Source organism: Eubalaena glacialis, chromosome 6 (genome assembly GCF_028564815.1).
Source record: "Eubalaena glacialis isolate mEubGla1 chromosome 6, mEubGla1.1.hap2.+ XY, whole genome shotgun sequence".
Taxonomy (NCBI): domain Eukaryota; kingdom Metazoa; phylum Chordata; class Mammalia; order Artiodactyla; family Balaenidae; genus Eubalaena; species Eubalaena glacialis.
The window spans coordinates 65,884,515-65,902,258 of NC_083721.1; positions in this window are offsets into that span (position 1 = coordinate 65,884,515).

The window sequence follows — 17,744 nt, forward strand, 5'->3', positions numbered from 1 at the left end:
ACAGGGGAGAAATCAAAAACAAAATGGAGAGAGGGCAACAGGAAAAATCCTTTAACATGTACAACTATAAATTCACCCTCCTCTAGAATTACCCTTCATGGATTCAAAGCCTGTTAATGCAGTAAATTTCCCCTGTATTTTCCTTCTCCAGTTGAAATAAGCTAATTACTGTAACTTCTTCTCATAGGCCATTTTTTTTCAATCTTGTACAATTACTTTTGGTGCTTGACTTCCAGCTATATACATTCTGCTCATCATGTGATTGTGAGATACTACAAGTTGGTCACAATATTCTGATAATGGCTTGTGAGATAGGAGCTGATTTTGCTGGTGATCTCCTGTTAGATGACAACACCATGTCCCTCTGCCGTCTTATCCAGGAGAGAGAAGGTAGTTAATGAAGCCACTCAAATGTGGGCAGCTTCTGCTGCAGTGTGGGTACAGATTTCCCACCATAATGAGCAGCCACAGCCATTAATTGGGCTGCAGATCTCTGAGTTTTGCAAGCCTACTTCTTCAGCTCCTGTTGTCATTGCAAAGATGGCAAGTGGCAAGTTCTTTGCAAAGTACTGTCTCCCACAAGTGTGGTCATCCCCAAGGATTGCTATCTGCTTCCTTCTCCTACACTGGCTCTGGATCAGCGTACCCAGAGCATTTCCTCTGCCTGCATTTTGATATCAGAAAGGCAAGTAAATGATAAAGGCCCTGGAGTGAAGTTGATACCTTTTAATCATTACTTCAATGATTCATTCACATATTAATTTCTCCATTCATCAATATAGTAAATATATATTGAGAACCTACTGTGGACCAATCTGGGGATAGTGACCAGGGTATAGGCAAATAGATCAAGTTGTGACCCTAAAGGAGTTCTAGGGGAGGAAGACAGACAAGGAAATCAAGAATTACAATTCAGTATAATAAGCACATTATTTTTCAAAGGTATAGGGTCCCATGGGAACACTATTTCAGCCTGGAGGGTCAGGAAGCAACCTAAATGTCCATGACAGATGAATGCATAAAGAAGATGTGGCACATATATTCAATGGAATATTACTCAGCCATAAAAAGGAACGAAATTCAGTTATTCGTAATGAGATGGATGGACCTAGAGTCTGCCATACAGAGTGAAGTAAGTCAGAAAGAGAAAAACAAATACTGTATGCTAACGCACATATATGGAATCTAAAAAAACGGTACTGATGAACCTAGCGGCAGGGCAGGAATAAGGATGCAGACAGAGAATGGACTTGAGGACACGGTGGGGGGGGGAGGGGAAGCTGGGACAAAGTGAAAGAGTAACATTGACATATATACACTACCAAATGTAAAATGGATGGCTAGTGGGAAGCAGCCGCATAGCACAGGGAGATCAGCTCGGTGCTTTGTGATAACCTAAAGGCGTGGGATAGGGAGGGGATATGGGGATATATATATATATATATATATATATACACATATAGCTGGTTCACTTTGTTGTACAGCAGAAACTAACACAACATTGTAAAGCAATTATACTCCAATAAAGATATTTAAAAATTTTAAAAAACAATAAAACAACAACAACAAAAAGAAAAGCTCATTAATTAGGTGTGACTCTATCAGGGAGCCAACAACAGGAGGAGCACACCACAGAGAAGATGGAGCCCGTGTGAAGACACAGGAACATGAGAGAGCATTCCAGAAGCACCAGGTTGGTAGGCAAACTGGCACAGGATACACGTGGGGCGTGGCAGGCATAAAGCTGGAGACGGAGGTCTGAAGGATTTAGGACTTAACTAGAAACGAATTAAGGACCAGCATAGCTAACTGCCACCCAAGTACAAGTCACTAGGTGGCCTTAGTCTAGGGGACTTGGGTTCAGAATAGGGAACTATGGTGCAATAAAACAGACTTTACTTTCCTCATAATTTACGTAGGCTCTCCCTGCATTATAATATGACACAGTGTAAAGAGGGCTACTGCCAGTTTAGTTTTCAATAAAAGGTCCCATTTCCTTCAAGCAACTAGAAAAAACCACCAGAATTTAAGTGGCTTCTTATGGAGGAAATTTGACGTGGTTGCTTTGGCCACCCAGCATCCAGTCCCCTTCTTTTATGGTACTATTATCCCACATATTTTTAAGAACTACCCTATGCTCACTTTCCATGTGTGGTTCCATTCCTACAAAAGTGAAGTCTGTTACTCAGCTTGGGACATCAGCACACCAAATTGCCCTGGTCACAGGGATTGATTCTGAGACAGACACACAGCCCCAGCTGGTCCAATCAAGATAAATCCTGGGGCTTGTTCAAGAGCTGCCACATGATGTGTTCTCTCATGTCCACTGGACACAAATATGGGAACATTTAAGGGCTTCAGTTACTGCCAGCTATCTTGCTACTTTGGGCAACTTGAGACTGAAGTCAACATGGTAGAAAGTAGACCCAGGAAATGGAGAAAAATTTGAGCCTCTTGGATCAAGCCACAACTGAATTCTGGACTTCCTAGAAATGTATGTCCCCCCAAATTTTCCATTTTATTAAAGCCAGTTTGAGTTAGATTTCCTGTCATTTGATACTGAAAAAGTATCCTTACTGATATAATGCTAAAATTCTTTTTTCAGAAATTATCTCCTTAAAAATGTAGTGTCTTAGGGGATAGAATATACTGAACATCGAACAGGTGAAGAATAATGGAACAGGATCTATAAAACCTGTTTTACAAGTCTGGCTTTGCCACTTATTAGTCATATAGTTTTCAGCAAATTACTTCATCTTTCTGAGCTTCAAACTGTCTACATTGAAACTACAAATAATAATTCTAAGCCCCTCCCCATATAACAGCCTTGCAATGAAAATCAAATAAAATTATGGAGGAACAACTTGTCAAATCTGAAGCACTAACTGAATGAAATGGCTACTGAAGTATTTATATTTTCTTACAAGCCCTTAAAGATGTTAGTCTCACATCAGGAATCAGTCTCATTCTCCCCAGCTGTCTAAAATAGATTTAAGGAGGTTGATATCCAATCAGCACCTGCTCTAAAGCATCAGGTTCCTGAAAGCTAAATGGAAATCAGCATTACCTCAGGTCAGGAGCCAACTAAACTTAAAAACCTGCTGTGCCCATGGGAACATGGTATATGTTAATTGACATTATGTTGCAGTAATTTAAGGCAAGAAAGAAAAGACAGGAAAGATACATCTAGTATCTACTTAGATCCCAAAGAGATCCAAAAAAAAAAAAAAATCAGCTAATAGAGAAAACAAAACAAAACAAAATCAATCTAGGCTGCCTTCTAGGCTGTAAACCACATTTTCATATATCTTCTACCTGGTTGCTGCAGTGACCTGTCCCAGAGTAACAAAGTTTTGCTTGAGTTTTAAATATATGCTCTGTCACCAATGACTGCAAAGAGACTTTGTTCATTTACCCATTCTCTTTCTCAATCACCTGTCCATACAATCAGTCACCTAGTGCCACCAATTCTCCTGGGGCATCTCACAGATTCTTCCACTGCTTAGCAAGTCACTCAAGCCACCTTACAGTCTCCCTGCACTCTGCCACTAGCCCTACCCATTCTCTCCCTGTCTCTCTTCCCCATCCCAGCCTTCAGAAGGTCAATATCTGAGCCAAGTTGCAATTCCTAGACATAACAGGGAGCAGCCACACTGTTCCCTGGACTTAATATACATTTTCATACCTCTGGGACTATGCTCATTTGGTTTCTTCTAATTAAAATGTCCTTTCTACTAGTTTGTCCTATCCTCCTTCTCTGCCTACTAAATCCTTTTTTTTTTTTTAATAACAGAGATTTTAAAAATTGAAATGTTTATTAGGCTCTGATAGATGAAAAAAAAACTGGTTAGTATAAGAAAAATCATACTGCTGTCCTAGTCTATCTTTTGTTTGTCACCTCTTCATAGAACCATGAGGCAAAGAAATAGATCTTTATTGTTTAAAAATTAGATCAAGATCAATAGATGATATGCAGTAACTAACACTGCCTGCATGTAGGGGACACAATAAGGAGTGGTAGGGAATGTGGAGAACTGAAGATCACACACTTCTCCTCAAGCAGGGCAGAGAACTCTCAGATCTAGACTATCGTTGCTCTATAATTACATAGGCTTAATGTTGACAATCTTTCAATTTTCAAGAGAAGCCACACAGGTTTATTTTTATGTGAACCTAGATCAACATGTTTTGTTGGCTATGTATAGCCCAAGAACACAATTTTATAATCTCAGCCTTATGACCTTGCTCAAACATTGCATTCTCTGTGATGCCTCAATTACTCCCCTGACCCAGTAGAGGTGTTCCCTTATTCCTAATCCATGTGTCCATTATGAGATTGCAACCAGCCACGACCTCGAGGTGTCAGTGATAAGGTGCACCTCATGTGGAGCATAATCATATATGAGTGGCACAAGGGGTGGAGACTGTACCATGCGCGGGTGTGCCGTGCACCCTTGATTTCAGCACAGCTCTGATGGGAAGACTGATGCATACTGCCAGCATCCCATCTCAAATGCACCCCATGGCATATGTTTTCTGCCTCATAGCTTTCAGGTAGAAAGCAGCTCAGTCTTTGCAGGCATAGCCCCCACATGCAGGGCAATTAGATAAATGCTCCAGCTAACCTGTCCTTTGGTTGAACAATTCTGTCTCAATAAATTACAACCCTATCACAGTGTTTATATGGATGTGAATTTAAAGAAAATTATTAACCCAGATAATAAGCATCATCTTTCAAGGGGCAATTTTTGTCCCAATTAGTTAGGTTAGTAGGAGACGCTACTAACCTCATGACAAAATTACAGAAAAAAATGATAGTGCTATTTATAAAAACACTACAGCAGTTTCTCCTCAAAATCCATACATACAGGATGCTCTCTTAGTTCTGCACAGGATCATTTTGGTGAGAGTTTTCAGTCATGCAGCTGTAAGGCAAGTACCTACCCACTCTTAACTAGGAAGGCATGTACCAAAACACAGATGCTGCAATCCTGGTATCAAGCAGTCTTTTTAACATTATGATAGAGCTTTCCTTGTAAAATGGTATATCTCTGAAGTATTTATTTTAATATTAATTGATTTTGTGTTTCTTCTGCTGAGACCTCTACACTGGGGTGAGGAAACAACTGAAATGGAGAAAACTCACCTAAGAAGGACGATCAAATCCCATAATCTGGCAGTAGGCCAAGAGTTAAGACACAAGATGGCCAGAACCCCCGTGAGAGGTTGTGGACCCTGGACTTGAAAAGCTGACATATCTAATATCCAGTTTCAAGTTTCCCTTCTCTGTGTTGAATTTTTCTTATGTCAGCCTCATATCTTAGTCAAGATTAGTATTTTAAATACTTTTGCTGGTGGTTAGGGGCAAGCTATCACAGCATGAAGAAGAAATGACGGGAAGACAACTGGGGATGGGCCAGCACAGAGGGTGGGTGTGAGCAGAGCACAGCCACACCCAGGATGGTATTTCTTATGAGTTGAGTTGTGTTACCCCAAAAGATGTTGAAGCCCTAACCCCCATTACCTGTAAATGTGACCTTATCTGAAATAGGGTCTTTGCAGATGATCAAGTTAAAGTCCGACAATTAGAATGGGCCTTAATACAACATAACTAGTATCCTTACAAAAAGGGGAAATTTGGGCACAGAGACATGCAGAGAGGAAAAACACCCTAGAGACAGGGAGAACACCATCTATAAGACAAGGAACTACCAGAAGTTAGGAGCTACCAGAAGCTAGGAGCGTGGCATGGAAAAGATTCTCCCTCACAGTGCTCAGAAGGAACCAACACAGGCGACCCCTTGATTTTGGACTTCCAGCCTCTGGAACTGTCAGACAATAAATTTCTGCTGTTTAAGGCACCCAGTTTGTGGCATTTTGTTATGGCAGCCCCAGAAAACCAATACAGCATTCCTCTAGCAAACCTCAGAGATAAATGGACACAGGATGAGATTCTTACAGTCACACAGGAGGGGTTCTCAGATTACTGTATTTAAGTTATTAAAGGTAAGCATGAAAAACTTACGGACACTCAGAGAGATGAATCACTCCACTGGCTTTCAGAATGCAGCACTCCAGCTTTCTCGTTGTATCACAGGAGTTAAATCTGTGACCCAGCTTGAATTAAACTCCTTCATGGCATATAATACAGTGTAACACAACACAAACTCCTTTTCCGTCAAATTTACCATTTCCTTAGTTCCCAGCAGACTACTGGCACTTGATATTAAGTTAATATCTTATCAATTACACCTGCTTCAAGGCCTTTCTTATATTTACAATTTTCAAAAGCACACAATCCCTCTGATTCCAAAGGTTACTGCCCTCAGAAGACCCAGGCCAAGGGCAGTAATTCCTTAACAATCTTGGAAGAGTATTATTAAGAAAGGCATGAGGTTGTTCAGGGTGCTCAGTGGCCTGGAAAGAATCTTGAGCACATTCTTCTGATGACTGCTTTTTTCACTTGGTAATATATCATGAACTTTTCTCCGTGTCAATAAATATTCCTCCACAACATGATTTTTAATAGCTACAGGGATTCTGTCATCAGGAAGTACATTCCATAATTCACTTAACTAATCCTCTATTCCTGAGACAAGTCAATGAAAAATCAAGATAGTGAATTGAGCCCAGAGGTATGTACACCCTAAGGACCAGCTCTATGATCATATGTCTCATATTCCTCTACAAATCTCTATATGGGGCTTTCTTTGTCTAAGAGAGTGCCTCGTGGAATCTCACTCTCCGGTCTGTAGGCATTACTAGGCTTTTCTGAGAAAAAAAAAAAAAAACCTGTCACCAAACTTCTGACTATATCATGCATCCATTCACTCAAAGAACAAGTATTTATGTGGCACTTAATATGTGTCAGGCACCATTCTGGTGCCTGACGATAGAGCAACGAACAAGACAGATATGATCCCTGCATTCTTGGTCTTTAAAATCTAAGCAGAGCACAAAATTAACAAGATAAATTCAAACAGCTGCTATGAAGGAAGTAAGAGAGATGATGTGAAAGGAATTGATGGGAGGAGTGTACTTCAGATGGAGAGAGAGAAAGCAGCATATTAACTGAGACCTGAAAAAGATTACTGTATAGCACAGGGACATATTCATTATCTTGTAATAACCTATAATGGAAAAGAATCTGAAAAAGAATACATACATATGTATATGTATAACTGAATTACTTTGCTGTATACCTGAAATTAATACAATATTGTAAATCAACTCTACTTCAATTGAAAAAAAAAAAGGAAAAGAACTATCCCTGTCAAGAGTCAGGGAAAAGCATCCCATGCAGAGGAAACAGCTAGAGTAAACGCATGATATGGGAAAAAAGTATAAGTTAAGGAAAAGTTGGCCAGAGTGGCTGGATAGAGTGAAATAGCAAGTGACATAAAGAGTTCAAGCAGTAGGCAAGTGCTGGATGAGTAGATCCTCATGGGACATGGCAAGGCAACAGGACTTTACTCTGACCTCAGTGAGCTGATCGTTTGGAAGGTTTTAATTCAGGGAGTATTATATGTCAGCTCTGTTTTAAGAAGAACCCTCTGGCTGTGGTCAAAAGCATAGATTAAAAAAAAGCATGAGAGGAAGTAGAAACAGACCAGTTAGCAGGCTACTGATATGGTCTAGTTGAGAGAGTTGTTGGTTCCTTAACACTGAGTTGATGGCTATAGAGATAGAAATTGTGAACTGGTTCAAGATATACTTTGAAATACAATAGAAAAGGCATATTGATAGAATTGATATGAATGGTGAGTTAAAGGAAGAAATCAAAGATGACAACATTTTTTAATGCAAATTTTCAAACTTAGAAATGGATTGAATAACGAGCAGCCATGTACTCACCATGAAGACTGTACAACTAACATTTTACTATATATAATTTATCACATAACCATCCATCTATCCATCCCACTGTCCATGCATCAATTCATGTTATTTTTTGATGCTGTCAGGGTGAAAAAAAAAGTTGAGAACATCAGAGCATTTCACCCCAACCCCCTACTACAGTATGCATATTATTAACCATAATAAGAAGAACCATATATTTTGGTTCTTTTATTTTTATGGGAAAAATCTGCATACAATGAAATGCAAAAATCTCAAGTATACCATTTAATGAGTTTTAAGAAATGCATACATTTATGTAATCCTAACTCAGGGTTTTTAAACCTTGACACTATTCTCAACCTTAGATAATTCTTTGCTGTGGAGGCTGTCCTGGGCATTCTTGGATGTTTAGCAGCACCCCTGTTCTATGCCCATGGGGTGTCAGTAGTTCCACACACCTCCCTCCTCCAGCTGTGACAACCAAAAAGGTCTCCAGACTTTGAAAAAATTAACCTGGGGGGCAAAATTGCCCCCAGTCATTAACCACTTCCCTAATTCCTATCATGATATAGATTATCACCATCATCCAGAAAGTTTCCCCATGTACCCACCCAGCAAATCCCCACCCACCCCTCTCTCAGAGGTAACTAATATTCTAAGTTTTTGCCACATAAATTAGTTTTGCCTGTTCTAGAATTTCATATAAGTGAAATCATACTGTATGTGCTCTTTTGTGGAAGGCTTTTTTCAATAAGCATAATGTTTTTGAGATTCATCAATGTTGCTGTGTATACCAGTACTTTGCTCCTTTTTAATGCTAAGCAGTATTCTATTGTATTACTATACCCAAGTTTGTTTAGTCATTCACTTGCAGATGCAGAATTTTATATATTAGGAATAAACCTGATATGAACATTCTCATATAATTCTTTTTGTGGATATGTTTTCATTTCCCTTAGGTAGAAGCAGAATTGCTGAATTACAGGATACATATATATTGTTAAGAAACTGCCAGACCTTCTTACTAAGCAGTTATACTATTTTACACTTCCATCAGTAACATATGAGAGTTCCAGTTTTTCCATATCCTTGCCAACACTTGGTATTGTCAGTGATTTTAATTTTAGCCATCCTGGTGTGTGTTTAGCATATCTTATTGTGCTTTTAATTTTTATTTCCTTGGTAATTCTAATGCTGAGTGTTTTTTCATATGTTTATTGGTCATTCACATAGTTTCTTTGTGAAGTATCTGCTTAAAAGGTTTGCTCATTTAAAAAATTGGGTTGTAGTTTCATTACTAACAGGATTTCTTTATATATACTGGATATCAGTCCTTTGTCTCATGTATGTTTTATGAATATTTTATGCAGGACTGTGGATGGCCTATTAATAATGTCTTTTGATAGGCAGAAATATTTTAATTTTGATGAAATCAAATTTCCCAATTATTTCTTTTTGGTTATTATTTTAGGTGTAATTGTAGACTCCCTATTCTGTTCCATTACCTATTTGTAAATCCTTTTGCCAGTACCGCACTTTCTTGACTGCTGTGACTTGGTAGTAAATTTTGAAGCCAGGTTAAGTCCTCTAACTCTGTCCTTCTTCAAGATTGCTTTGAATATTCTAGATCCTTTGCATTTCCATACAAATGTTAAAATCAGCCTATTAATTTCTTTAAAAAGAAAAGTCTGGTAGGATTACTATTGGGACTGCATTGAATCTATAGGTTATTTTGGAGAGAATCAGCACATTCATAGTAATAGGTCTTCTAACCAATGTACATGGTATATTTAACTAGTTCTCTAATTTTTCCTAACTGTTTTGTAATTTTTAATGTAGTGGTCTTGTTAAACTTGTTCCTAAGTATGGTATGCTTTTTGACTCTGTCGTGAAAGGAATTTTGTTTTAATTTCATTTTCCTCTTTTATGCAGTTAAATATGGAAAATGCAATTGATTTTTGTATACTGATACTGTATCCTGAGACACTGATAAATTCAAATGTTAGTTATAGTGGCTTTTTTGAAGGTTCATTAAGCTCTTCAAAGTTGACAATCATGTCATATGTGAATAAAGACATATTAACTTCATTTCTCATCTGTATGCCTTTTATTTCCTTGTCTTTTCTTATTGCAACGTCTAAGATTTACAATAAAATATTAATAGAAGTGGTGAGAGTGGACATCCCTAACTTGTTTGTGGTCTTGGAAGAAAGCATTCAATATTTCACCATAAAGAATAATGTGCTGGTTTGTCATAGATGCCTTTTATCAGAATGAGGAAATTCTGTCTATTCCTAGAATGCTGAGAATTTTTATCAAGGAATAGATGTTAATTTTGTCAAATGATTGTTTTTCTCCATCTATTGAGATAATCATATGTTTTTGTCCTTTATTCTATTAGCATGGTGAGTTACATTGATTGACTTTCTAATATTAAACCAAATATTATCAGGGATAAACCTCACATGGTATTATCCATTTTATGTGCTGTTGGATTTTATTTGCTGATATTTTAAGAATTTTTGCATCTATGATCATGAAGTACATTGGAGAGTAATTTTATTTTTTGTAATGTCTTTGTCAGGTTTTCCAATCAGGATTTTTCATAGTTTTTTAATTTGGGCAACTGGTTGAATAGTCTTCTAAGATGGAAAAGAGGGGCAAGAACATGTTTGGGGGAATTGGGAATCACGAGGTCCATTTTATACTTGTTTAGCTGAAATCCTATTCAACATCCAAGGGAAAATGTCAAGTAGATAGTGGTATAAACAAATTTAGAGCCTAATAAAAGGGCTGGCAAGTTAAGTGTGAGAGTTATCAGTATCTAGATGATATTTAAATCCACAAAAATGGATGAGACAACCTACTATAAGGGTGTAAATTGAGAAGAGAGTGGAGGGAAAGCTCTGGGACACTTTAACATTTGGAAATTCATTAGGGGAGTAAGAGAAAATAAAAGACTGAGAAAGAACAGCCTGTAAGGGAGGAGGAAAATTGGGAGCTTGTGGTTCACAGAATTCAAAAAAGGAAAGTGTTTCGTGTTGAATGCTGCTGAGAGTTCAATAAGATGAGGACAGAGAATTGACAGTGATTTGGCAACATGGAGTCACTGGAGACAATGACATGAATCTTTCTGGGGGTTGGAGGTGGGGTGGAACAAAGGTAGACTGCAGCGTGTTAAAGACAGAATGGGAAGTGAGGGAAAGATGAGAGTATCACCAACTTGTTACAGAATTTTTCCTGTGAACAGTAGCAGAGAAATAGGGCTGGAGAGGATGAGGAGTGAAGAAACAATGAGGAAAGAGTATTGCAACCTTTGAGGTAAGTAAGCAAGACAAAACAGAAGACAGGAGAATTTCACTTAAAATATTTGTGATAGTGGAGAGAGCTGTGGACAAAGGATCAGACCAAGGTTGTTTCCAGCTTTAAAGTTAATCAACTACATGACTGAGGGTAGGTCATTTCCTTTTCTCTGAGCTTCAGTCTTCTCCTTGGTAAATGGATGTCTTTTGGACTAGATATAAAACAAGATGGTTTAAATATTCCTCAACTCCTGTGACTTCTCTGACAGGTCTCAAAATTAAATTGGTCTCTAATCTGTTCTGCTTACATCTTAAAATTTATGGTAATTTTGTTTTATCTACTGTGTCTCTTAATTGTTTGGTTTACCTGTATTTTGTAAGCAGTATTAAAATGAGAGGCCAAGTCTACTTTATTACTCTACAAAAGAAGGTATACAGAAAGTGAGAATTCTATTTATGTGAAAATAAGCTGTAAAGAGGAGAAGTCAGGCCAGCATGAGAAAGTTCCAGGGGAAAAAAGTGGATACAGAGCCAGGGGAATTTCCTAAACAGAGGAAACACAGCCACAGATGCTTTTTTAGATCCCTTACAGCCTTTACAGCAAATGGAAGAGAGACGATAGGGTACTTGAAGGTTAATGACAATCATCCAATCACATCATGGTAGATGAAGCGCATTTGATAAACTATAATAACTAGTCACTAAAATAACTAGGCCAACCAAATTATCTTGTTTGTTAAGATAAATGTATTAGATTAGCCATTTTACTAAATCCACGGATTAATGTTTAACTAATTAAACTCATTTCTTCAAAAAGAAGTGATTAATTGTGTTGATGTAGTGTCAAGTAAACAGGACAAGTTGATTTGGAGAGGAACAAAAATTAAATAGATTTTTCTGCAAAGAATATGTATATTTAAATAGACTCAGAAGTCAAGACATCGCCATGGATCTGTTGAGTTTTTACAATTCAATGTTTTCTTTCTACAATTATTAGACACTAGGAGGGAAACAAAGAAACTTAGAGGAAATGATTCCTGCTTTTAAGTAGCTTCTAACTGAATTGAAGATAGAGAAAACAGTAGTGAATATACTGACTAATATAACTTCATGCCTAACTGGGGAAAAGACTAGAAAATTAGTAGTTGTGCAGAAGAAATGGGATATTATAGGGCAAAAGGTAATAAGAGAAGGGTCATGGAAGATGTGGATTTTAAGTACATTAACGGCATTGATAGAATTGAGAATTAGAACACATTTGTTTAGTGACAAAATCCAATATGAACTGTATCAGGTATAAACTGGAACTTGCAGAAGACACAAGTAATCAAACGGATTAGCAACTGTAGTGGCAGGTACACAAGTACCTTCAGGACCCCTTCCCTCCTTTTTCTCTTCTCTGCTTCTTTTGGTTTCTCAGCTTCATCTCAGTTCATATCCAGTGGAGGATCAGAGAAAAAGACAAAAACCCCACAAAATCACAAAAGGGTGCAGCAAACCAGGGAAAGTATGTATACAGGTGGGAAAAGACAAGCTTATTGTTTTTCCATGTAACTCGAACTTCATTAGGTGACCGAACCCCCTTCTTTCACGGTTCAGCTATCTGAAGGAGAAACTGAATGACAGGGAGACTACAGTTAAGAAGCAGAAGCAAGAAATCAGTAAATATAAGAAAGAAGGAGCAATCAAAGAGATTTTTTAAATGCCAATTTTAATGTAATCAAATTATCAGATGCATCAAAAAGAAAAAGAATACAGAAAAGTTCAGGGATAAAACAGTCTTTTAAAGTAGATTCGAGGAGACCTTCAAGATGGCGGAAGAGTAAGACGTGGAGATCACCTTCCTCCCCACAAATACATCAGAAATACATCTACATGTGGAACAACTCCTACAGAAAACCTACTAAACGCTGGCAGAAGACCTCAGACCTCCCAGAAGGCAAGAAACTCCACACCTACCTGGGTAGGGCAAAAGAAAAAAGAAAAAACAGAGACAAAAGAATAGGGACAGGATCTGCACCTCTGGAAGGGAGCTGTTAAGGAGGAAAAGTTTCCACACACTAGGAAGCCCCCTCACTGGCGGAGACAGCGGGTGGCAGCGGGGGAAGCTTCGTAGCTACAGAAGAGAGCCCAGCAACAGGGGTGCAGAGGGCAAAGTGGAGAGATTCCCTCACAGAGGATCGGTGCCGACCAGCACTCACCAGCCTCAGAGGCTTGTCTGCTAACCCGCTGGGACGGTGGGGTGCTGGGAGCTGAGGCTCGGGCTTCGGAGGTCGGATCCCAGGGAGAGGACTGGGGTTGGCTGCGTGAACACAGCCTGAAGGGGGCTAGTGCACCACAGCTAGCCGGGAAGGAGTCTGGGAAAAAGTCTGGAACTGCCTAAGAGGCAAGAGACCATTGTTTTGGGGTGCGCAAGGAGAGGGGATTCAGAGCACCGCCTAAACAAGCTCCAGAGACAGGCGCGAACTGCGGCTATCAGCACTGACCCCAGAGACAGGCATGAAATGCTAAGGCTGCTGCTGCAGCCACCAAGAAGCCTGTCTGCAAGCACAGGTCACTATCCACACCTCCCCTCCCGGGAGCCTGTGCAGCCACCACTGCCAGGGTCCCGAGATCCAGGGAAAACTTCCCCGGGAGAACAAACAGCACACCTCACGCTGTTACAACGTCACGTTGGCCTCTGCCGCCGCAGGCTTGCCCCACATTCCGTACCCTTCCCTCCCCCCGGCCTGAGTGAGCCAGAGCCCCCTAATCAGCTGCTACTTTAACCCTGTCCTGTCTGGGGGGGAACGGATGCCCTCAGGCGACCTACATGCAGAGGCGGGGCCAAATCCAAAGCTGAACCCCAGGAGCTGTGCAAACAAAGAAGAGAAAGGGAAATCTCTCCCAGCAGCCTCAGGAGCAGCGGAATAAATCTCCACAATCAACTTGACGTACCCTGCATCTGTGGAATACCTGAATAGACAATGAATCATCCCAAAATTGAGGCGGTGGACTTTGGGAGCAACAATATATATATATTTTTCCTTTTCCTCTTTTTGTGAGTGTGTATGTGTATGCTTCTGTGTGTGATTCTGTCTGTATAGCTTTGCTTTTACCATTTGTCCTAGCGTTCTGTCTGTCCGTTTTTTTTTTTTTTCTTTTTTCTTTTAGCAAAGTTTTTAGCACTTGTTATCATTGATGGATTTGTTTGGTTTGGTTGCTCTCTTACTTCTTTTTTTCTTTTTTAATTACTTTTTTAATTTTTAATAATTATTTTTCATTTTTTATGTTAATAACTTTATTTTATTTCTTTTTTTTAATCTCTTTCTTCTTTCTCTTTTTCTCCATTTTCTTCTGAGCCTTGTGGCTGACAGGGTCTTGGTGCTCTGGCGGGGTGTCAGGCCTGTGCCTCTGAGGTGGGAGAGCCGAGTTCAGGACATTGGTCCACCAGAGACCTCCCAGCTCCACGTAATATCAAATGGAGAAACCTCTCCCAGAGATCTGAATGTCAATGCTAAGACCCAGCTCCACTCAACGGCCAGCAAGCTACAGTGCTGGACACCCTATGCCAAACAACTAGCAAGACAGGAACACAACCCCACCCATTAGCAGAGAGGCTGCCTAAAATCATAAAAAGGTCACAGACACCCCAAAACACACCACCGGACGTGGTGCTGCCCACCAGAAAGACAAGATCCAGCCTCATCCACCAGAACACAGGCACCAGTTCCCTCCACCAAAAGCCTACAAAACCCACTGAACTAACCTTAGCCACTGGGGGCAGACACCAAAAACAACAGGAACGACGAACCTGCAGCCCGCAAAAGGAGACCCCAAACACAGTAAGTTAAGCAAAATGAGAAGACAGAGAAACACACAGAAGATGAAGGAGCAAGGTAAAAACCCACCAGACCTAAAATGAACAGGAAATAGGGAGCCTACCTGAAAAAGAATTCAGAGTAATGATAGTAAAGATGATCCAAAATCTTGGAAACAGAATTGAGAAAATACAAGAAACGTTTAACAAGGACCTAGAAGAACTAAAGAGTTAACAAACAATGATGAACAACACAATAAATGAAATTAAAAATTCTCTAGAAGGAATCAATAGCAGAATAACTGAGGCAGAAGAACGGATAAGTGACCTGGAAGATAAAATAGTGGAAATAACTACTGCAGAGCAGAATAAAGAAAAAAGAATGAAAAGAATTGAGGACAGTCTCAGAAACCACTGGGACAACATTAAACGTACCAACATTTGAATTATAGGGGTCCCAGAAGAATGAGAGAAAAGGAAAGGGACTGAGAAAATATTTGAAGAGATTATAGTTGAAAACTTCCCTAATGTGGGAAAGAAAATAGTTAATCAAGTCCAGGAAGCGCAGAGAGTCCCATACAGGATAAATCCAAGGAGAAACACGCCAAGACACATATTAATCAAACTATCAAAAATTACATACAAGAAAAATATATATTAAAAGCAGCAAGGGAAAAATAACAAATAACATATAAGGGAATTGGCATAAGGTTAACACCTGATCTTTCAGCAGAAACTCTGCAAGCCAGAAGGGAGTGGCAGGACATATTTAAAGTGATGAAAGGGAAAAACCTACAACCAAGATTACTGTACCCAGCAAGGATCTCATTCAGATTCAATGGAGAAATTAAAACCTTTACAGAGAAGCAAAAGCTAAGAGAATTCAGCACCACAAAACCAGCTGTACAACAAACACTAAAGGAACTTCTCTAGGCAGGAAACACAAGAGAAGGAAAAGACCTACAATAACAAACCCAAAACAATTAAGAAAATGGGAATAGGAACATACATATCAATAACTACCTTAAATGTAAATGGATTAAATGCTCCAAGCAAAAGACATAGACTGGCTGAATGAATACAAAAATAAGACCCATATATATGCTGTCTATAAGAGACCCACTTCAGACCTTGCGACACATACAGACTGAAAGTGAGGGGATGGAAAAAGATATACACATGAAAGAATGCTCACCATCATTAATCATTAGAGAAATGCAAATCAAAACTACAATGAGATATCATCTCACACCTGTCAGAATGGCCATCATCAAAAAATCTACAAACAATAACTGCTGGAGAGGGTGTGGAGAAAAGGGAACCCTCTTGCACTGTTGGTGGGAATGTAAATTGATACAGCCACTATGGAGAACAGTATGGAGGTTCCTTAAAAATAGAACTACCATATGACCCAGCAATCCCACTACTGGGCATATACCCTGAGAAAACCATCATTCAAAAAGAATCATGTACCAAAATGTTCATTGCAGCTCTATTTACAATAGCCAGGACATGGAAGCAACCTAAGTGTCCATCAACAGATGAATGGATAAAGAAGATGTGGCACATATATACAATGGAATATTACTCAGCCATAAAAAGAAACGAAATTGAGTTATTTGTAGTGAGGTGGATGGACCTACAGTCTGTCATACAGAGTGAAGTAAATCAGAAAGAGAAAAACAAATACCGTATGCTAACACATATATGGAATCTAAGAAGGAAAAAAAAAGGGTCATGAAGAACCTAGGGGCAAGATGGGAATAAAGACACAGACCTCCTAGAGAATGGACTTGAGGATATGGGGAGGGGGAACGGTAAGCTGTGACAAAGTGAGAGAGTGGCATGGACATATATACACTACCAAACGTAAAATAGATAGCTAGTGGGAAGCAGCCGCATAGCACAGGGAGATCAGCTCGGTGCTTTGTGACCACCTAGAGGGGTGGGATAGGGAGGGTGGGAGAGAGGGAGACGCAAGAGGGAGGAGATATGGGGATATATGTATATGTATAGCTGATTCACTTTGCTAAAAAGCGGAAACTAACACACCATTGTAAAGCAATTATACTCCAATAAAGATGTTAAAAAAAATAAGTAAATAAAACAAAGACTATTACAAGAGACAAAGAAGGACACTACATAATGATCAAGGGACCAATCCAAGAAGAAGATATAACAATTGAAAATATTTATGCATCCAAGAGAGGGGTGCCTCAATACATAAGGCAAATGCTAACAGCCATAAAAGGGGAAATCAAAAGTAACACAATCAGAGTAGGGGAATTTAACACCCCACTTTCACCAATGGACAGATCATCAAAAATGAAAATAAATACGGATACACAAGCTTTAAATGATACATTATACAAGATGGACTTAATTGATATTTATAGGACATTCCATCCCAAAACAACAGAATACACTTTCTTCTCAAGTGCTCATGGAACATTCTCTACGATAGATCATATCTTGGGTCACAAATCAAGCCTTGATAAAGAAGAAAACTGAAATCATATCAAGTATGTTTTCTGATCACAACACTATGAGACAAGATATCAATTACAGGAAAAAAATCTGTAAAAAATACAAACACACGGAAGCTAAACAATACACTACTAAATAACCAAGCGATCACTGAAGAAATCAAAGAGGAAATTAAAAAATACCTAGAAACAAATGACAATGAAAACATGACAACCGAAAACCTATGGGATGCAGCAAAAGCAGTTCTAAGAGGGAAGTTTATAGCAATACAATCCTACCTCAAGAAACAAGAAACATCTCAAATAAAAAAACTAACC